This window comes from Triturus cristatus, chromosome 1_2 (genome assembly GCF_964204655.1).
Source record: "Triturus cristatus chromosome 1_2, aTriCri1.1, whole genome shotgun sequence".
NCBI classification, from domain to species: domain Eukaryota; kingdom Metazoa; phylum Chordata; class Amphibia; order Caudata; family Salamandridae; genus Triturus; species Triturus cristatus.
The window spans coordinates 60,301,443-60,324,409 of record NC_140580.1 but is presented as its reverse complement, the minus strand read 5'-3'; positions in this window follow the sequence as shown (position 1 = coordinate 60,324,409).

Here is a 22,967-nt window from a genome sequence, read left to right as displayed (position 1 = left end):
GGCGGGGGAGCGGACCCTTTAAAGTGCTCCCAGAAGGCGGATTGCATGGCGGCATGATGCGCGTGATTGCGCGCTTGCTAGCCATGCAATCCGCGTTTTGGGAGCACTTTTGAAACCCGTATTCAATAGTCTCGCTTTGCAATCGCTTACGCGATAGCAAGGCGAGACCTAAAAATGGCTTCACACTTTGTGGTCCCTGGGAGTTCCAGAACTTCAATCCATTGTTGTTGAAATCATTGCTATTTTAATGGAGTTTTTCCTGTGACTGAGGCTTGAGTAGCTAAGTTATTGGAAGACGAGGTGCCCGAAATGTTATCAAACAATTATGCTTTACCCAACCTACTAGTACTCCAGGCCCTAATACGCTAACTCATTTCCCCATAGACAGAGAATTGGTAAAACTTTGGTCAGTTTTATTGCGCTGTGTTTGGTCATAGTCTACACTGACTAGGACTTTGGTCATCACTTTAGGTCAGCCACTAAGTTGAGCCGCCAAAGAGGTGATATAGTCGATGGCAGTTACGATGCATATTGGCGACAGGGTCACAAAATAAAAATAGGAGGATGTTCTTTGAAGGCTGCTGCAGAGATGAACTTCAGTTGCTATAAACTGCAGTCTTTTGAGGTAAACATGCCATCTATGAATATGTAACCTGAAGCAAGGTTCTAATTGTCTGCCCTTGGTTAAAAATTGACTGCAAAGGTGCTGCTGAAACGCCCTAAAATCCCTAATAGTCATAGCTTTTTTTTAAATTCAGGATATTTATAAGCTATCTCATACTGTACATTGTTCTGGTCATTTAAGGTAGATGGGCCGTATCAGTCAGTTTTTCATGGTCTTTTCCTAAAATATACATATTTCACAAGTGTTTTAGAAGGGTATAAGACTAATTCACACATTCATTTGGTACAAGCCATTCAAAAGAGAAGTTTGATGTTTCACCATTAGAACTAGTTACTGCTCACTGACACGACATACCATAGGGGCAGGAACTTGCACAAATTTTGAAGAAGTGTGGTGTGGGAGGATAGTTACTGTTCCACTGTTAAAGCAAATGCTTCAAAGCAGTATTAAAACATTGGAATGTTGAGTGCTCCATTGAAAACAATGGTGTGCTCCTGGCTTCTAATGGCAGGTAGAAGCCCGGAGCATCAACATTCAAATGTTTAACAACGGCCTCACGGTGCCCAAGGGGATTTTAACTCCAAGGGCTCAGGGAGACCTTTGTTTTACAAATTAGAACATTCTGCACTCTAGGGACGGAATGTTCTAATAGCCTTAGAGCCCTCCATTGCAGGTTCTACTGGCCATTAAAGGCCTTCGGCTTGGGCCTTTAACGCTGGTCAGTAGAGCCCGCTACAGAGGGCTCTTAGGCTATAGTCTCCAACCTTTTCAGTAGTAAGAGTTACTTTTGTTCAATGAAAATCATCCCGAGGTACTTGTATTGATTTTGTAGTAACGACAGCATAAAACAATGGCCACCCTATTCAGGATTACCAGCAGTGATCACCTGAGTGCATAAGGAGGGTTGCCAGCTATAATATATAAAGGGCTTGGTCAATTTGGAATGCCTCTACATGGGCAAAACATAACTAACAGCTGTAGTTGCAATGCCTCGGCTGTCAAAATAATAATATGAGTACTAAGTCTCTGTAGGAACGTAGGATGTGCTTCTTATGGTTACCCCCACTTTTTGCTTCATGTGATACTGTTTTTGACTAGTCTGACTGGAATCCTGCTAATCAGGACCCCAGTCTATCTGCTTTATCCCTAAACTGTTATGTTATGTAATTAGGTACACTCCAGATTGGATACAGGGGTACCCTTGTCAGTCCCTAGTATATGGTACCCATGTACCCAGGGCATAGGTACCAAAGCGGCCTCCCATGGGCTGAAGCATGTATTATGCCACCCATGAAATGCCATGCAAAATGGAACTACAGGCCTTCCATTGGAGCCTGTGTAAGTCGGTGCAGGCACCACTTACTTGAGATGTAGGTTTACAATATCTAATGGTCACTACACTTAAAACCTACAAGTCGCCCCTGTAGCAGGCCTTAACAATCCTGAAGGCAGTGTGCTTGGTTCTAAGTGAGAGGGTGCCACTGCATGAGCAGGACACCCCTGCAGCCTACGGAGTCCATTCTCCTTAGTGCTGCAGCCATTTACGACATATAGAGTGGCATTATGCAACCACGCGATGACCAACTCTAAAACGGCTGAAAGTAACCCTATCATGTTTGGTGTCGAATATTCTGGAATCATATCTCCCACACTGGTAACTGGTGTTGGAGTTATGATTCCACCCCTCAGAAACAAGCTTTTGCAACCGCAGACACCACATCTCAACTGACCGGTCCGCTGCTCCTGAGCTCCTACGGAATCCAGAGGCTCCAGCAGCACAGGAGGTGGGTTTCCAAGTACCTCAAGGTCTGAGCTGCGCTCTTAAAAAGTTCAAGGCCAGAATGTCTTGTCGGGGCTGCAATACCTGTACCACTGTGCACTGCGTACTTTCGCAAGTGCATATGCTTGTTGGCGTTTCCAAAGCAAGAGCACTGGGCTCCAAGTAGCCCCAACCTCTGGCACCATTTCCTAAAAGAACGTTGGCCTCCTCTCACTGAGTGCTCCGTGGACTGCTGCTTTGTGAAACTGCTTGAGGTCCCCTCGTGACTCCTTTGCCTCCCGCATGTGGTTGCTCCATGCTTGCCCTGATTCTCCTTTGTTTGGTGACTCTCCAGGACCTTGCTGGTCCAAACTGTAACCTTCTTTGACCTTCTGCATGGGTTGCCGTTGCCAAGGCTTGTTGGTGATCCAGCTAGACACTGACCCCTCAGTACTTGACATCCTTTGTGGGACAGCTCGTATCCGACTCCTGGTTTTCCTCGACATCTCCTGGTCCCGGTGGCTGCAGAGTCAAAAACCCCCTCAACGCACCTGAAACACCCGACATCGGTGGGCATTCGTCTACTAAGCCCTGGTCACTCCTGAGTGACCCAGACTATGTCCCCTCGGCTTTCAGGTACTCTTCACCAAGAATCCACCTTTGGATTCCAACGGACACTTTTTATTTTCCCAGCAGTGGCTCTTCTTCGAAGTCCTCCATAGGGATCGATAACGGTTTCCAACGCCACTTCAGACCTATGCAGCCGGCTTCCCTGGGATAGGTAACTCTGGTACTACAGTATCCTCTGGTGGGGTGGCTCTCCAACCTCCTAACTTCCACGGGGTTTCTTCGAAGTGCACTTAGAAGGATCCTTAAACTTTAGAACTGCAACCGCGACTCTCCCATAGGATTGTACGTCACACGTAGTCGTGTTCTCACACTGTACTCGTCCTCCGTGGTGAATATACTTACTCATCTTAGGTGGTTCATTGGGCTCCCAGCAATTCTACATCCTCTAGACACTGTCTTGACTTGAGTCGTGGTTCTTATACCACTATTTATGATATGGTTTGGTCTCTCCCTGGAGCCCACTGTGTATAAGTGCTATTTACTATTGTTTCTGTGTTACAGTATTGTGTGCTTTGTGAGTATCTTTGTGTAGAAGATACCGTGTTGTACTTAGAGTGTTATATTAATAAATACATATTTTTATAACTACTGTGTGGTTCTCCTTTCATTTAACCAATACTATAATGTTGCATTCTGGTAAAACAAGCAGCTGAACATTCCTTCAAGACTCAGCCTGAAGGTTGCTCTCCACAGCTACCACATGGATAGCTTTGTAAGGTTATCTTTGACCTCTTAAATCACCATAAGGGTTGTTTGCATTGGTACAGGGTGCCCACTTACGTGCTCTTCGTAATCCAATGCGTCCAAGAGAATATCCAGGCAACTTGAGTGATACTCAATAAAGCTCTGTTGCAGTAGGTTCTGCGCAGCCGCACAGATATCCCACTCTGCCAACACGCCATATATCCATTCCTGGAAGAGGGCTGGTCATGGGCCACTAAGGGACCCATTAACTGGTCATATTCCGGGGCCGAACATGACATATTGGAGAGACACAAATCCAAAGCTCAGTAGAAAGGGCATCATTGACATTAGAACACAGGTTGCACGCAAGTAAAGTAGGCAAAGTGAAAAGGTAGTCCATAACTCACACTAAGCGTCACTAATGGCAAGCATCCAAAAAGTTGTTACATTCGGTCATCGTACAATTGCATTTTTGCCTGGCCTGTGCAGTACAACAAGATGAGCAGCCATTGTGTAGCATTCACAGAAGCAGCAGGATTCCACCAGCTAGCGCCAGTATTAATGGGAATCCTCCGAAGGCGCTGGAAAAAATAGATGGAATAAAGGCCAGTATTACACCAAATATCATCTGAAAAGAAGTCACAAGGCCGGATCCCACCAGTTTTAAAAAATGGGCAAGGCGTTCAGTGTCAGACGCATTAAAGATTTGATGTATCAGATCCCCAAAATGAAGTGGGAGATTTGTGTTCAGAAGTGACTGAATCTCGCTTGAAGTTCTAGCCACCTGTAATTCGAATGTCTCTCGAGCTGAAGTGAGAGCCACATCTAGTTGAAACAATAGCTCTTTGAGCCTGCTTAATTTGTTGAAATCTGTTTTCAAAGTCGGAATGGAAGGCCAAATGGAGATATCTACTTTCTCATGCGGGGGTGGAAAAAGCACATTGTTACAATAAGTAACACATTGTGAAACTGTTACTATATACCGGATTCCTGCCCGTAAACCACCACAGCAATCGTGGTTATTCAAAATAAGATAACTGCCATTAGTAAGCAAAGTAAAAGCGGGAATTATGCTGGGACGGAACTCCCTTTCAAAAAGCAAGTAAGATTAGGCGCTGAAACATTTCAAGCGCCTTGCATCTTAACGTGTTTGCAAACTAGGGAGTGTCCCACCGTAGAATCGCAGTCCTACCCTGTTAGAAAAACTTCCTTATCCTCCCGATTACATCTGTAAGTGAAAGGTAGGCACCATAACTCATGGAGAAATGCACTATCCAGGGGTTCAAAATGGCCAATCTGGAAATGTTTCATGCAATATTTAATTTGAAAGAGCGAGAAAGGGAGAGAGATAACCCTGTGTATTAACCACGCAGCTGAATCTGTTTCCTCCACAGAAAACGGCAGATGTTCTGATTGTTCAATGTGTAATAATGAGTATGTTGCGTCTTTCATGGACATAAAACGTTGTTTATCAGTTAAATTAAATGGTAAAAAACAAAGCTGTAGCATTCAAATAATCCATGTAAACTGCATTATGGATCGCAATTGATTTTGACCATGATATAACACAGATACATCAGTCTAAACAATATCAATAACAGATGAAACGATATTATACAGGGTATAAATGTGTGAAGACAGTGTGCTAATGCTATTGTCAACCACTGCAAGGACTTTTTCCAAATTTGCTTTATCAATTTGTCGCAGACGAAATGCTGCCTCCATCTGCGATAATTTCCATATTTCATTGTACGTAGCATAGAAAAATCTTTTCGTTCATGGGGGGTCCTAGGACCTAGAAGAAATTTAGCCAAATTGATGTCACTCGACAATTGAGACAAGTGTTTTTTAACGGAAGACAAGGTTGAGTGTTCCAACCATTGTTGGCACAATTTACCCACTAAATATGTTGTGACCGAATGTGAGTGCGAAAAATGTGGATCTGGCCTAGCCTGTGTAAAACGTGGCATTATATTATAAAAACGCAGTTGGCATGAATTTGTACTGGTTTGCCACAGAAGCCAACTATTAGGGTCAACACCAGAAGCATTGAAAGTACCGGTACGAAAAAGATTTTGTAAAACTTCAATTGAATAATTCATGTGTGTGCGCCAATTAGCATATTCAGCCAAAGATGGAAAGGACAGAATATTTATATTCTTTACAGTTGCCAGGCCAATGCAACTAGTTTGATATACCGTATCATTTAAAAATAACATTTGTGCAGGTATCAGGCAGGCTCGATGTAAAGCCTCAGTTCCCTGAACCTGCCATTTCTTAGTGCCCCATATTGTTTTTAAATCAATAGTAGAACTCAAGTGATCATAACCCTTCATGGCCAATTCATCTCTAAAGGAATTGGAATGAATTAATTTAGTATGGGTGAGAATAAATTTAGATTGCGATGGCAAATGCAATTAAAAAAAATAAGATTCAGGATTGGATATGTCATAGTCCGTGAAATAGGTGAATTTATCCCTACGGTTTTTAGAACTGCCCTTTAAAGGGGTTGGACAATGTTCCCATTGAGTGTAATTAAACACAGGTCTTAACATGCTTGTCTTGTGTAAGTAATGATGCCCATAATGTTGGTAACAGAATAAATCTGCATAATTGTCAGAATTTAAATGCAAATCTTCAGTATCAAAAGCAGCATAATACTTTAAATCTGAAAACAATGAATGTACTGCTTGTCCATCCCAATCATTGGAATGTATGTCCTGTGTCACCACATCTCCTAAAGAGATGCAAGACGCATATGGCACGTTGAGGGCATCCGTCGTACCATGAATTTCAAATGCTACTTTATCCCAAACTATGCCATCTGCAACTGGGAAAGCTGAAATGTTCACAAGGGCTTGATCTCGTTTCATGATATGGAACGATGTATGAGGGGCCAGAATTCCATCGACCAATTTCACTGCAGAGCGTTCTGGCAAATATTGACCATTGATGAGTAAGAAAAAGACAGTAACAAATCCGATCGACATGAGGAGGAAAATCAGGATAAGTACCAACCAGATGTAGGTCTTTTTGAACCATTAGCTGAAAATACTTAATTTTGTTGGTTGAAGGGCCAACGTGGAAGACGAGGAGGCAGAGTCATAGGAGAAGCTTGGACGATCCCCAAAATAACCGCTGGCACCCATACCCATCAATGGTAGTCAGGCAGTATCAGTTTGATGTTGACGTGGACTGTCAGGCACTTCACTCTGGCACTCTTTTGCAGGATAAGTGTACTCAACGTCTTCAGTGAAACAGGGAGGTGTGTGGACAGGTGAAAGGTCAATAGTAGTTTCCATGTCACCCTTTGTAATACAAGGATGAGTTGAAGTGGATGAATGCACTGGATACATTGTAATATCATTGCAGGAAACAGCAGCAGTTACACTATTCAGAATCGGTCAGACGGTGTAACTTGACATTATCCACTGAAATATATCTGTTGTCTTTATGACCAGGAAAAGGTGGTAGTATCACTGCACAAGTGCCCTTCAATCCAAGAACCGGGACCGGTGCACGATAAGAGGGACCAAATTCTTTCTTGTTCTCCAATTTTTCTTGTACCAGATCTCCAATCTTAGGAAGCCAGCTGGTAACCGGAATTAGCATCGATGTGTCATTGGAAGAGGGTAAATGTTCAGTTGCGTAGCTGTCACGGGTCTTTTGTAGGTCCTGTAACATAGTAGCATAATTATCTACGTCAAAGGTTGCAGCTGTCACCACAACGTCTAGACCATCAAGGTCAGGCACAAATATTTTAATGCCAAAGAGCAGTTCGTAGGGGGTCTGCAGAACTAGAGAGATTATTAAGTGCACGTTGAACCACATACAAATGGGCCAGACAGTTCCTATCAATACCTAAGACTCTAGCTTTCACAGATTGCTTTAAGTCGCAGTTAATTTGCTCCACAATAGAATAGCCCTGAGGGCTGTATGGAGATGAAAACTGCACCAGTACCCCCATCGACTTCATCACGTCATTTTATGCCTTAGAGGCGAACGCCGGACCTAGGTCTGAATGGAAGGTGCCACAGGCAAACATCCCGACAAAGACACGCAAGTCCCTGATGACATTTCGAGCATTAGCACTGCGTTGTGGCCAAACCCAAAGGGATCTAGTGTACAAATCAACTGCAACAAATATGTATTTATATGCAGTATCAGAAGACAATGGACCGCAGTGATCAAGATATACACAGCCAAATGGTTGATTAGAAATACATAGCTGTGTTTGTGGTGGGCGTGAGACCGTAGACGATTTGATTTTCTGACAAATTTCAGAAGAAAGCACATAATTACGAGTTTGTTTATAGAAACCACGCCACCAATAATGTTGCTGTAAAATCGGGACTGTCGCAGGCACCCTGGGAGGTGCAGAAGCCATGCCCACGTGTGCGGCTCTGATCAAAGCAAGTGTGTGGTCCATTTTGGGAATCAGCCAATCCCCAACAGATGGAATCGTAGCATAAGGAACTTGTTAGGGAGATATATGATAAGAGTATTTCGAAGGGAAAACCTGAGAATAAGCAGTTCCCTCCCTCGTTGCAGCTACTGCTGCCAGAATATCATTATCTATTTTAGTCATGGACCTTGTAACTGCTGCTATGGAACATGTGGCTACTGCGGATTTGGCCGCTTCGTCAGCCAAAGAATTACCAAGAGCATGTGCTCCCACACACTGATGGCCAAGAGTATGGCTAACTTGTGTGAGGGGCAGACGTTGTTTAAGGTCTGCCACTTGAACCCAAAGAGTTTTATGCTTAATTGCGCTACCTTTAGAGTCTCACTAGTCCTTCTGAGACCAAAAAAATAAGTTGTCATTAAAAGATTGAACACTTTAATAAGAATCGCATACAATGAGAGAATTCATATTAGGGTTGGCAAACTCATGGGCTAGAACAAGAGCACGCAGCAGCGCCAATTGTACTGTACAGTCTACAAGTGCCTGAGTATGCACTGTGGAAGACTTAAATTCTTCATTGACAATTGAACCAGCCACAATAGAGCACGCCGCTGAATAAGCGTGTTTGGAGCCGGTGGCCGGTTGAGCTGAGCCATCGGTATAAATGATACATTTGTACTCATCTAAAGGAACCAACGACAGCGAAGGAGAATGAACGTGTTCATACTGTAAAAACTCCTGTGTCTGAAGTGCAGGGTCAAAGATAAATGTGACATCAGATGATGTCAATGAAGTAGTCCATTTTTTCCAACTGGGATGTAGTGCCTTAGAGTTGGGTACACTTGCCTTAGTCACTGCCTCTAATGCAGGGAAAGGCGTGACCATAAGAATGCGTTTTCCTTGCGCCAGCGAGCGTTCTTTCAGAATTGCCATCTGGACCACTATCAAACATTTTTCAACATCAGAAAAACGGATTTCAGCAGCAGTGTACAAATGTGATTTGTAAGCAATAGGTACTGTGTCCCCCTCATTGAACGTCAAGTAGGTGTAACCCACCTTTCCTGGCACTATACGTATCACCAGGTTCGTGGTGTTATCATGCATCAACAAGTAGTTAGTTGCAAGCCTATCCGATTGCAAAGACTGTAGATTAGTGGTATGTTCCGGAAGCTAGCTGGCAGAAGAATATGTTGGTTGTATCAATGCATAAAGCGGTTTGATACGCTGGGCGTAATCTGGAATGTATGTCCTCCCGAAATTCAAAAATCCCAGCAAAGACTGAAGTTTCTTCAGCATAGAGGAAGGTTGCAATTGTGCACATTTCTCCAGGAAGTGGGGGGCGATTGAGCTCATAGCGCAAAAACAGCACCACCAAATGAGCAATGTGTGATTTTGCTAAATTTAATTTGTACCCATAGTCGGCAAACGATAAAATGATGCGGTCGACTCTGACAAGATGCGGAATTAGTTAGTCGTCCATCAGATAAATATCATCAATGTCCGAGAACGCATCTGGATCCATGCAGTGCAACAAAGACACAACACGCGCAGCAAATAGGGGGGCTGTTCTTATACCCCATAGGCAAACGCGTACATGTTTTCTGATTTCCGACAGCGGTAAATGCTGTCAAGTCACGGCTCTCAGGAGCCAGATTATGACTGTTGAAATGTCCAGGGTAGTTTTTATATATTTTTTTAAACAAAGTTGTTCACCAGTGCAGAGCTGTGTGTGTTTTGCACTGCAAAAGTGCGACAATGACTATTCAAATTTTGATAATCCAATACAATACAATATGAACCATCAGGTTTTGATACCGGAAAAAGAGGATTATTCATCTGTGATACACAGGATTAATCACTCCTTGATACTCCAACTGAGTTAGAATGTCATAAACGATGAGCCTTAATTTCACGTCTGATTGGATATTGCAGTTGTGGTTGTGGCATAGACCGTAAGGGTATTTCATGTGCCGGTTAATCAATATTCCAGCCCACCTGATTATGTTACACCGCTGGAGCAAGGGCCAAAGCCCACTCAGCTGCGAAAGCCTTTGCATTTTCCTCAGGGACGTAACGTGAAAAACTCAGAAGTATCACGTCCTCCCCTCTAGAAGCGGCTAGCACAAAGGGTGGAGGCCAATCTGCCTCCGCCAACAAAATGTCATATGAGGAGGTGAGATTTTCCCAGAAAACCGCTCTGATTGGAAGCTATATATCACCTTCAATTTGGAAGACAATTTCATAGAGTTTATCCGGTGGGGCAACCCGGATATCTGCTGTTTCTACTGTAATGAGTGTATCAGTTGCTGTTGCCTCCAGAGAGGAACGCAGTGCATCCCGCACTATGGTAACCTCCGCTGCGCTGTCGAGCAGAGTCACTGCCCATGTCCAGTCTAGGAGTTGCGTTCTCACCGTCTGAGGCATACTTCGCTGTTAAAGCGGCAACCTTTTTCTTCTGATACGGGGGTCGAAAACGAGGCAGTTCCTCTTGTTTGGCTTTAACGTCAAACTGTTGAGGTAGATCTTGTCCCTGTTGTTTAGTGGGACCTTTGCCATGATCCTGGTGCTCCCCTCCACCGACTTGAGAGTCCGATGTGTCCTGTAAAGAACGAGGAGAGCGCTGATCAGGGATCTGAAATCTATCAGGAGTCTTAATTTTTGCTCGGTCGTGCAAGTCATAAGTACGCTCAGAAGACTCAGGTGTCGGTGAACCAGCATGCGAACCTTGCTCCAGCTGTTACTGTCCTATTTTTTATTCCTCCAGTTCTTTTTAGGAAAGAACAGGCGCCCATCTTTATCAGTCTGGGCTTTTTGTAGAGTTTAAGATTGTATCTGCGTTTGAGTAAACTGCTTAACTCCCAGACTATTGCGGCCTAACATTCTATAAGCCTTAGCAATAATCTTTGGTAATTTGTGTAGCTTGTCTGCGTCTGCCACAGCCTCCAAGTGTTTAGCCACTTGTAAGGTTACAGCATCACCCTTACCATAGCAAGGATCATATCAGGCACAACATCGAACACCCCCACCAGTTTCATCCCCAACTCTAGAGCCACTTTGGCTCGGTGTTCATCCTGAACACTCTTTATCACGTAAGGGAGTACGGTCATGGAGGAGGTGCTGACACACATCGAATATACTGCAAACACTTTACCCCAAGTGTTACAATCAGCGAATTTGGGAACTAAGGGGTTGATTGCGATGGCGGGCAGACAAAGTCGTCCACCTCCGCAACGGCTAAAGGGACCGTCCGCCATAGGTGCGGCGGTCCCGCAGTTGGCATTGAGATGCGCCTGCCACACTGGCGGATGCATCCAGCATTCTTTACATTGCGGCGGGCGGTGCTGCAAGCACCACCCGCCGCAAGGTAAAAAATACATGTCGTGCATTTGAATGCACAACGTGACAGGCACCGCGAGGTGCCTGCCACCTTGTGCATGCAAATGCTGGGGAGTACCATAGGTAACCCCCATGTGCACCCCCACCCCCAACACCCTGGGGGCCCGTTATGGGCCCCCAACAGCAAAGACCCCTCTTCTTTCATGGCGGCAATGCCGCCATGGAAAGGCGATTCACCGCCTGCTACATAATATGAACGGCGGTGTCTTGCAGACACTGCCTCCATGTTATGGCCTTTTTCTGCCCGGTCGACGAGTCGACCGGCAGAAAACTGGCAGACGGTCTTTCCGTCTGCCGGGGTCCCCCTGCCATCGTAATGTGGCGGGGGGGCGAATGGGAGGCGGGCGGTGTATTCTGGCAGGTGGATCACCACCGCCATGCGGGCAGTGGCGATCCGCCCGCTATTATAATTGACCCCTAATTCTTTAGGTAAACTTATGGTTAGGAACCTGTGTTTCTTCACAGGAGTGGTATTCGGAAAAACAGCCTCGATCTGTCCACATTTTTCAGCAAGCCAATAAGGGAATTCATCATTATTCTGTGGACGCTTGCCCATCACTGAATTACCCGTAAGAGGACTGATGGTTACACCATCAGGTCAAGCTGGCTGTGCAGCAAAGCCAGGTGGTCCCATTTGGAAGTTGAGTGACATGAACTATATAACAGCTCTATGTATACGTATTAATGAAGTATTTAATACGCAAAGTTATGTGATTGTAGCAGTTGTTAGATAACGTGGGTGTGAGGTATACCAAGCCAAAACAGGCCGCGTGGCCCCATCTATCAATAAAGGGCCTAAACGGACCGGCATTATTGGGTGAGGAAGGGCATCATTAAACCATATTTGGTGTTGCCAAGCCATTAGCAGAACTTCAAGAGACCTATAGGGCTGATAAATCAGAGGAAGGCTGTGGAAGTATATTCATGAAGCAAATTATCTGTTCCATCTACCGCCGGAAAGGTAACCCAGGAATAAAACACCTCGAAGGGGTAAGCTGCATCTGCTTCTACAACAAAAATGAGCACAACACCAGTATTAGGGACCCCATTTTGAGTCAAAGTGTAATGGCAGCCACCATAATGTATAACAAAGAATAACAACCTAAAGCGCGGGAGCACAATAATGGGTTAATAGGAAAGAGAAGGAACCTTTTATAATTTAAGTTTGAAAGAACCTATAAAACATCAATATAGGAGACAGGAAACAGATGTGGGGGGATTGTGAACAAGCATAAGCACTACTCCAAGAGTCTCAAAATAAGAACCAGACCAAACGTTGGGCGCCATGTTGCGGGGATTCTGCACCTACACAGAACTATGCGCAGGAAAACAGGACCTCAGTGTATAGGGGTGTACCAACCTACCACCTTAGTACCCAAAATCCCAAAACTGACGAGCTATAGTGTCTCCTTTGTTCTCCTCCAAAAGCACGAAGCTACAAATGATTATACAACCCAGAACACAACACTCATAACTCTCTCAGAAATCGCGGTAGCAAGACATACCCTTTTGCTCGCTCACTCGTACATGTCCACAATAAGAATGGTCAGAGTCACTGTTATAGTTCAAAACGTTTATTTTAACTATCATGCTCTATAATGCAGTATACGAGCCACTACCAGCAGCGAAATGCATAAACATGGAACAATTAGCATTGTTACAATTCTATAGAATATGAAGGGGGTAGTCATTATATATAGACAGTGGAAAAAGGACTATAAGGCCTAACCACCCTCTTCTTGGTAGAGTGATGTTTATTATATAATTGAAGATTTCTGGGCTTTGTCAGCAGACCCCCTACCTTAGTGTCTAGATGGAAGCTTTACAGCATAGGAATCGCATAGTTCTTCTCCCTGAAATGGACCCTCTCCAAGTGTGTGTCAGAACAACATGAATCCCCATAATATCAAAGCACGAGCTTTCAGCCGCGCAGCTGTGTTAGCATGTTTTGTCTTGATGGTAGGAACTGACCAGAACATAATAGCAAGGGGCATTGTTTATCTACCTTGCACATCGTTTTCAGACTAAACTGCAAGAGCAGGCAGAGAACACAGAAAGCAGACAGTTCTCATGTGAAAGTCACAAACAGAGTCTTGCACAACAAAGTTATGTAGTAACGTGCGCAAAAGCAGCATAATGGCAGCCGTGCTCATGCCAGCTTAGCAATGTCGACAATGACATATATCACCTGACGAGCACCCCAGTTTGAGCATAAATGAGTCAATGTTCCTAGGGAGATAATGCAGGTGTTTCTTGTAGGATTGTGACTGAAAAAGATGTAGGACGGGAAGTTAATTCCGACCTACTTGGTTTCCCTAGTAACCCAGTGATATTCCATGAATTGAAGAACCAGGGATTCATGAACAGTGTGCGCCTGTCCAAAAACTGGTTAGCGCACCTCCACGCGCAGCACGGATCTGTGAGCTCCTTTTAACAAAATCCCAGAGTATCTAGAACATGTTCTATCTCGGTAACACTGCGGGTTGTGAACATGAGGTACAAGCAGTGGATGTCTGTCGTTTGGAAAGAGTGGGATATTGTTGAACATGGAGCACGCAGCTGCCTTCTGTATCTGTGAGCAGGGGCAGAACTTGATGATTACACGGCCATCGCTTGGGCACCTCTCCTCTGCTGTGTTCACCGCAGATGTGCAGATTCCATTTATCATCACTTGGTGCACATTTAATGACGTTGTTCTTAATTGAGAAGAGGTAACATATTTCAACCAGATTCTCATTTAATGACAACTTCATGAAATGACCACCAGCTGATCAAAAATGACATCTGAACTAATCACAACACAGGGAATGTGCAGAAACGTGTGACTGGGCAGCGCCTGTGCCTACAAATGTGCGAAAAACAATTTTTGCACAGACGTTCATTGTGCGTGATACAGCTGCAGGTTAGAGAAATTTTTCCTTCTACTCATCTTTAAACGATCCAGTCCTTTCAGACACGGGGCTGCCTTGTTCCATCCGTGCTGATCATGGGCCTGCCGTGTTCCATCTGTGCTGACCATGGGCCTGCCGTGTTCCATCTGTGTTGATCATGGGCCTGCCTTTTTCCATGCCTTGTTCCATCTGTGCTGTTCATGGGCCTGCCGTGTTCCATCTGTGCTGATCACGGGCCTGCCATATGCCATGGGTCTGCCTTGTTCCATCTGTGCTGTTCATGGGCCTGCCGTGTTCCATCTGTGCTGATCATGGGCCTGCCATATTCCATGGGCCTGCCTTGGTCCATCTGTGCTGATCATGGGCCTGCCGTGTTCCATCTGTGCTGACCATGGGCCTGCCGTGTTCCATCTGTGCTGATCATGGGCCTGCCTTGTTCCATGCCTTGTTCCATCTGAGCTGTTCATGGGCCTACCGTGTTCCATCTGTGCTGATCACGGGCCTGCCTTATTCCATGGGCCTGCCTTGTTCCATCTGTGCTGATCATGGGCCTGCCGTGTTCCATCTGTGCTGACCATGGGCCTGCCGTGTTCCATCTGTGCTGATCATGGGCCTGCCTTGTTCCATGCCTTGTTCCATCTGTGCTGTTCATGGGCCTGCCGTGTTCCATCTGTGCTGATCACGGGCCTGCCATATGCCATGGGTCTGCCTTGTTCCATCTGTGCTGTTCATGGGCCTGCGTGTTTCATCTGTGTTGATCATGGGCCTGCCTTTTTCCATGCCTTGTTCCATCTGTGCTGTTCATGGGCCTGCCGTGTTCCATCTGTGCTGATCACGGGCCTGCCATATGCCATGGGTCTGCCTTGTTCCATCTGTGCTGTTCATGGGCCTGCCGTGTTCCATCTGTGCTGATCATGGGCCTGCCATATTCCATGGGCCTGCCTTGGTCCATCTGTGCTGATCATGGGCCTGCCGTGTTCCATCTGTGCTGACCATGGGCCTGCCGTGTTCCATCTGTGCTGATCATGGGCCTGCCTTGTTCCATGCCTTGTTCCATCTGAGCTGTTCATGGGCCTACCGTGTTCCATCTGTGCTGATCACGGGCCTGCCTTATTCCATGGGCCTGCCTTGTTCCATCTGTGCTGATCATGGGCCTGCCGTGTTCCATCTGTGCTGACCATGGGCCTGCCGTGTTCCATCTGTGCTGATCATGGGCCTGCCTTGTTCCATGCCTTGTTCCATCTGTGCTGTTCATGGGCCTGCCGTGTTCCATCTGTGCTGATCACGGGCCTGCCATATGCCATGGGTCTGCCTTGTTCCATCTGTGCTGTTCATGGGCCTGCGTGTTTCATCTGTGCTGATCACGGGCCTGCCATATTCCATGGGCCTGCCTTGGTCCATCTGTGCTGATCATGGGCCTGCCGTGTTCCATCTGTGCTGACCATGGGCCTGCCGTGTTCCATCTGTGCTGATCATGGGCCTGCCTTGTTCCATGCCTTGTTCCATCTGAGCTGTTCATGGGCCTACCGTGTTCCATCTGTGCTGATCACGGGCCTGCCTTTTTCCATGGGCCTGCCTTGTTCCATCTGTGCTGACCATGGGCCTGCCGTGGTCCATCTGTGCTGATCATGAGGATGGATTTGGTGCCATTCGGCTGCAAGCTTTGTCAGTTTGTGACGGTGCTTGACAAATTGACACAGTTGCACTTGGCATCCTTGCATGGAGAGGAGTAGCTCATTCACAACCTTTTGCTGTCCTTGGGCTGTATCAGAAGTTTGAAACCGGTCTTTGTACGGTCTACGTGACTGGCGTCTCTTCCTTTTGACTTAAAGTACGGAACAGTAGTAAACAGGGAAAAGCACACTTTTCAGTCCCATATTGGTCTTGCAGAGGCTGGGTTTTTACATAAAAGGAATCAAATGTCTGGGTCATTGGTCGCATGAACCTCATTCAGTGGTTCTCTCCTATCTTGAACCACTCTTAGGTTTCGTTGGCTAAAATGTTCGTAGATTCTGGAAGCTAAATGATAAAAATTGGTTCTGGCATTGTGATTTTGTCAAGTATTTTTCAGACTGGCTTGTTGCGTAGATTGGCTTTGACACAAATAACCTTAACAATAATTTTAACTGATGTGCGCATATGATTTTCCCCATTCTCCAATCTGTTGTGTTCGCTGGTGGTGCAATTTTCTTCAGATATTGCTTGCCTGGGTTTCAAGTTTGAACTAAATGTTTCCCTTCTCACAGAGACACTGATGCACTCTGTCATAGGATTCGAGACTTGCCTTAGATGCCTTAAATAGATTAAGCATCAAAATTGATGTACTTGATCAAAGCATGTTATATACCAGGCACTAAAGAATATATGAAGAAGGTTTTCCGAAGCGTGGGGTTCTCCATTAGAAATCAAAGAGGTCTGAATTCCTGGTGCCTTTTTAATCTTGTCTTTGAGAATCTTAAGCAAAGCAGCTTTATTCTGGATACCTACGCCTCACGCTCCCACTGTGGTTGTTCCCTTTGGTAAATCTCTACATGGATTCACTGCTATCAGGTTTGACTACTTTTGTAATTATATAAAACAAAAATAGTTGTGGGTTTTCACTTCTCTGATCAGTGGCCATCAGCATTTTATAGATACTTTTATTTATCACTTTTAAATAAATGGCATTGGCTTGTCCTGTCATACCTGTGAATTAATCCAAATTGTCTTTTGAAGTTTGGTGAAGCTGCAGCTGTATTTCACTAAAGACTGAAAAAGCTGGTTTAATGTACTTATAGGTAGACCATTTGACTCATTTTGATCTTCTCAATTGAATGTATCCGAGTCGTACAACTTTAAACCTTCTAAATCTAGATTGTCTCCTTGCTCTCCACAGAAAGCCACTGTTCTGTCCAATTGTTTTCTTGGCCGTTTACTGAGGTCATGTATCATTCCATGGTACCATATTATTTACCTACACTCCCGGAAGTAGCCAGATTATATTCAGAAATGGGGCACTTGGCTCTATAAGAATCACTTTGCACAAATTTGCTCGGACACAGAATGAGGAGACAAGAGATCTATGCTTTCAACTGCTGCCCTTAACCCCTTCGCTGCTAGGCCTTTTCCCCCCCTATGCTAAGCCTTTTTTGGCTACTTGGGGTAGTGCACGCTTAGGCCCCTGTAACTTTTTGACCACATAAGGTATCCACGCCAAATTTGCGTCCTTTTCTTCCAACATCATGGGAATTGTAAAGGTACCCTGGGTTTGTGGATTCCCCTGGAGGGGCCCCAGAAATTAGCCAAAATACAGCTAAATTTTGTTTTCTTTTGGGAAAAATGGGAAAAAAGGGCTGCAAATGAAAGCATCTGGGTTTTTCCCTGCAAATGGTATCAAAAAACGGGTTTGTGGTGCTGAAATCACAATTTTTCCCGCTTTTAGGGAATGACAGACTTTTGCCAGAAAACCAAACATTTTTTCACAGTTTTGGCATTTTTCTGGGACATAGCCTAATTCTGCTATTTTTTGTGCTTTCAACCTCCTTCCAGTTAATGCTAGAAATTGGTATGAAAGCAATAATGGATCCTACAAAGCTATACATTTTAGAAGAGTAGACAAAATTCTAAATTCAGCAAGGGGTCATTTGTGTAGATCCTTCAAGGTTTCTTTATAGAAACTAACAGTTAAATATTGGAAATATTGAAATTTAGTTGCAAAAAACAGCCTTTTGTGTCAACGTTTTAACCTGTAACTTCTAATTACGACAGCTCTTTGAAAGCAATATACAGTTACATCCGCTGAACCTTTCTGGTTGTGGGGATATATAGGACTTGTAGGTTCACCAAGAACCCGACACACCCAGAGTCAAAAACTGAGCAGTAATTTGCAATGGCTTTTTATTATGTACCGTGTATATAGCAATTATTGTGTATATATGGAAAAATCGGTATGAAAGACACCTATGTAGTTCTGATATGGGAACAAATTATAGAGTTTAGAAACAGTACATATTTGCACATTTTCGAAATTGGGAATACTCATACTAGCATGAGAAGTATCGGTCATTTTTCAAAATGACTTCTTTTTTACACAATGTCTTTCATTTGGAAGGCAGAAATGCATCAAAAATCAATAGGTAATAACAGTTGCTTTACAAATCTTAATTACCCTAAGTCTCCTGATAAAAATGGTGCCTCACTTGTGTGGGTAGGCATAGTGCCCACAACAGGAAATGGCTCAAAACCCAACGTAAATACACCACATTTTCAGATGGAAAATTTACCCTTATTTTGAAAAGTGTCTAGCTGTAGTTTTTTAACACTATCTCTGCCAGGACCTATGGAAACCTAGCAAACCTATACATTTTTGAAACTAGACACCCAGGGGAATCCAGGATGGGGTGACTTGACTGCCTCCCACCAGGTTCTGTTTCCCAGAATTCCTTGGAAACCTACAAAATTGTCCAAAAAACACATTTTCCCTACATTTCTGTGATGGAAAGTTCTGGAATCTACGTGGATCCACAAATTTCCACCCACCCCGCGTTCCCCAAAGTCTTCCAAGAAAAATGGTACCTCACTTGTGTGGGTCGGCCTAGTGCCCGCGACAGGAAACGGCGTAAAACGCAACGTGGACACACCTCAATGTCGCAGTGTAGAATGACCCTTTTTTGGTATAGTGCCTAGCTGTAGTTTTTGGACCCTAGCTCTGCCGGCACCTAGGGAAACCTAGCAAACCTATACATTTTTGAAAACTAGACACCCAGGGGAATCCAGGATGGGGTGACTTGACTGCCTCGCCCAACAGGTTGTGTTACCCAGAATCCCTCGCAAACCTAAAAAATTGTCCAAAAAACACATTTCCCCCACATTTCTGTGGTGGAAAGTTCTGGAATCTGTGTGGATCCTCAAATTTCCATCCACCCTGTGTTCCTCAAAGTCTTCCAGGAAAAATGGTACCTCACTTGTGTGGGTAGGCCTAGTGCCTGCGACAGGAAATGGTGCAAATCGCAATGTGGTCACACCTCAATTTCGCAGTGAAAAATGACACTTTTTTGGCAAAGTGCCTAGCTATAGTTTTTTAACAATAGCTCTGCCGGCACCTAGGGAAACCTAGCAAACCTAAACATTTTTGAAAACTAGACATCCAGGGAAATCCAGGATGGGGTGACTTGACTGCCTCCCAACAGGTTCTGTTAACCAGAAACCCTTGCAAACCTAAAAAATTATCCCAAAAAAACACGTTCCCCACATTTCTGTGGTGGAAAGTTCTGGAATCTGCTTGGATCCACAAATTCCCACCCACCCAGCCTTCCCCAAAGTCTTCCGATAAAAATGGTACCTCACTTGTGTGGGTCGGCCTAGTGCCTGCAACAGGAAATGGTGCAAAACGCAATGTGGTCACACCTCAATTTCACAGTGAAAAATGACCCTTTTTTGGCAAAGTGCCTAGCTGTTGTTTTTGAACCCTAGCTCTGCCGGCACCTAGGGAAACCTAGCAAACTTATACATTTTTGAAAACTAGATACCCAGGGGAATCCAGGATGGGGTGACTTGACTGCCTCCCACCAGGTTCTGTTACCCAGAATCCCTTGCAAACCTAAAACATTGTTTAAAAAAACATATTTTCCCCATATTTCTGTGGTGGAAAGTTCTGGAATCTGCGTGGATACACAAATTCCCACCCCCACCGCGTTCCACAAAGTCTTCCAAGAAAAATGGTACCTCACTTGTGTGGGTCGGCCTAGTGTCTGCGACAGGAAACGGCGCAAAACGCAACGTGGTCACACCTCAATTTCACACTGAAAAATGACCATTTTGTGAAAAGTGCCTAGCTTTAGTTTTTGAACCCTAGCTCTGCCGGCACCTAGGGAAACCTAGCAAACCTATACATTTTTGAAAATGAGACACCCAGGGAAATGTAGGATGGGGTGACTTGACTGCCTCCCACCAGGTTCTGTTACCCAGAATCCCTTGCAAACCTAAATAATTTTTTTTTAAAAACCACATTTTCCACACATTTGTGTGGTGGAAAGTTCTGAAATCTGCCTGGATCCACAAATTCCCCCCCCCGCGTTCCCCAAAGTCTTCCAAGAGAAATGGTACATCACTTGTGTGGGTCGGCCTAGTGCCCGTGACAGGCAAGGGCCCAAAACGTAGTGAGGCAACATCAAAATTGCCTATCTGAAGACCACCTGGTTTTGCAAGGGGGGGTCACCTGGGTCTTTGGCCCCTTGCTCGGCGGTCATCTAGGGAAACCTACCAAACCCCCACATTTCTGAAAACTAGACACCCAGGCGCAAAACTCAACGTGGTCACACCTCAATTTCGTGGTGAAAAATGACCCTTTTTTGGCAAAGTGCCTAGCTGTAGTTTTTGAACCCTAGGTCTGCCGGCACCTAGGGAAACCTACCAAACCCACACATTTCTGAAAAGTAGCCACCCGGGGGCTCCCAGGGAGGTTTGACGTGCGTGGATCCCCCAACGTTTCCTTACCCAGAATCCCCTGCAAACCTCAATTTTAGTTGAAAAATCACTTTTTTCACACATTTTTGTGTCGGAAAGGGTGGCATCACCAGGCTCACACAAATTTCCTACCACCCAGCATTCCCCCAGGTCTCCCGATAAAAATGGTGCCTCACTTGTGTGGGAGGCCCAAGTACCTACGACAGTCAAGGGCCCAAAACGTAGTGAGGCGACATCAAAATTGCATATCTGAAAACCTCCGGGTTTTCCAAGTGGGGTCACCTGGGTTTTTGGCCCCGTGCTCGGTGGCCATCCAGGGAAACCTACCAAACCCACACATTTCTGAAAACTAGACACCCGGGGGCTTCCAGGGAGGTATGGCTTGCATGGATCCCGCAACGTTTCCTTACCCAGAATCCCTTGCAAACCTCAATTTTAGTTGAAAAAATCACTTTTATCACAAATTTTTGTGTGGGAAAGTGTGGCATCACCGGGCTCACACAAATTTCCTACCACCCAGCATTCCCCCAGGTCTCCCGATAAAAATGGTGCCTCACTTGTGTGGGAGGCCCAAGTACCTGCGACAGGCAAGGACCCAAAACGTACTGAGGCGACATTAAAATTGCCTATCTGAAAACCACCTGGTTTTCCAAGGGGGGTCACCTGGGTGTTTGGCCCCGTGCTTGGCGGGCATCTAGGGAAACTTACCAAACCCACACATTTCTGAAAACTAGACACCCGGGGGCGGTTTGACGTGCGTGGATCCCCCAACTTTTCCCTACCCAGAATCCCCTGCAAACCTCAATTTTAGCAGAACAAAATCACTTTTTTCACACATTTTTGTGTAGGAAAGTGTGGCATCACCAGGCTCACACAAATTTCCTACCACCCAACATTCCCCCCGGTCTCCCGATAAAAATGGTGCCTCCCTTGTGTGGGAGGCCCAAGTACCCGCGACAGGCAAGGGCCCAAAATGTAGTGAGGCAACATCAAAATTGCCTATCTGAAAACCACCTGGTTTTCCAAGGGGGGGGTCACCTGGGTTTTTGGCCCCGTGCTCGGCGGCCATCTAGGGAAACCTACCAAACCCACACATTTCTGAAAACTAGATACCCAGGGGCTTCCAGGGAGGTATGGTTTGCGTGGATCCCCCAACTTTTCCTTACCCACAATCCCTTGCAAACCTCAATTTTAGTTGAAAAAAATCACTTTTTTCACACATTTTTGTGTGGGAAAGTGTGGCATCACCGGGCTCACACAAATTTCCTACCATCCAGCATTCCCCCAGGTCTCCCGATAAAAATGGTGCCTCACGTGTGTGGGAGGCCCAAGTACCTGCGACAGGCAAGGGCCCAAAACGTAGTGAGGCAACATCAAAATTGCATATCTGAAAACCACCGGGTTTTCCAAGTGGGGTCACCTGGGTTGTTGGCCCCGTGTTCGGCAGCCATCTAGGGAGACCTACTAAACCCACAGATTTCTGAAAACTAGATACCTAGGCGCAAAACTCAACGTGGTCACACCTCAATTTCGCAGTGAAAAATGACCCTTTTTTGGCAAAGTACCTAGCTGTCGTTTTTTAACCCTAGCTCTGCCGGCACATAGGGAAACCTACCAAACCCACACATTTCTGAAAAGTAGCCACCTGGGGGCTTCCAGAGAGGTTTGACGTGCGTGGATCCCCCAACTTTTCCCTACCCAGAATCCCCTGCAAACCTCAATTTTAGCAGAACAAAATCACTTTTTTCACACATTTTTGTGTGGGAAAGTGTGGCATCACCAGGCTCACACAAATTTCCTACCACCCAGCATTCCCCCCGGTCTCCCGATAAAAATGGTGCCTCCCTTGTGTGGGAGGCCCAAGTACCCGCGACAGGCAAGGGCCCAAAATGTAGTGAGGCAACATCAAAATTGCCTATCTGAAAACCACCTGGTTTTCCAAGGGGGGGGTCACCTGGGTTTTTGGCCCCGTGCTCGGCGGCCATCTAGGGAAACCTACCAAACCCACACATTTCTGAAAACTAGATACCCAGGGGCTTCCAGGGAGGTATGGTTTGCGTGGATCCCCCAACTTTTCCTTACCCACAATCCCTTGCAAACCTCAATTTTAGTTGAAAAAAATCACTTTTTTCA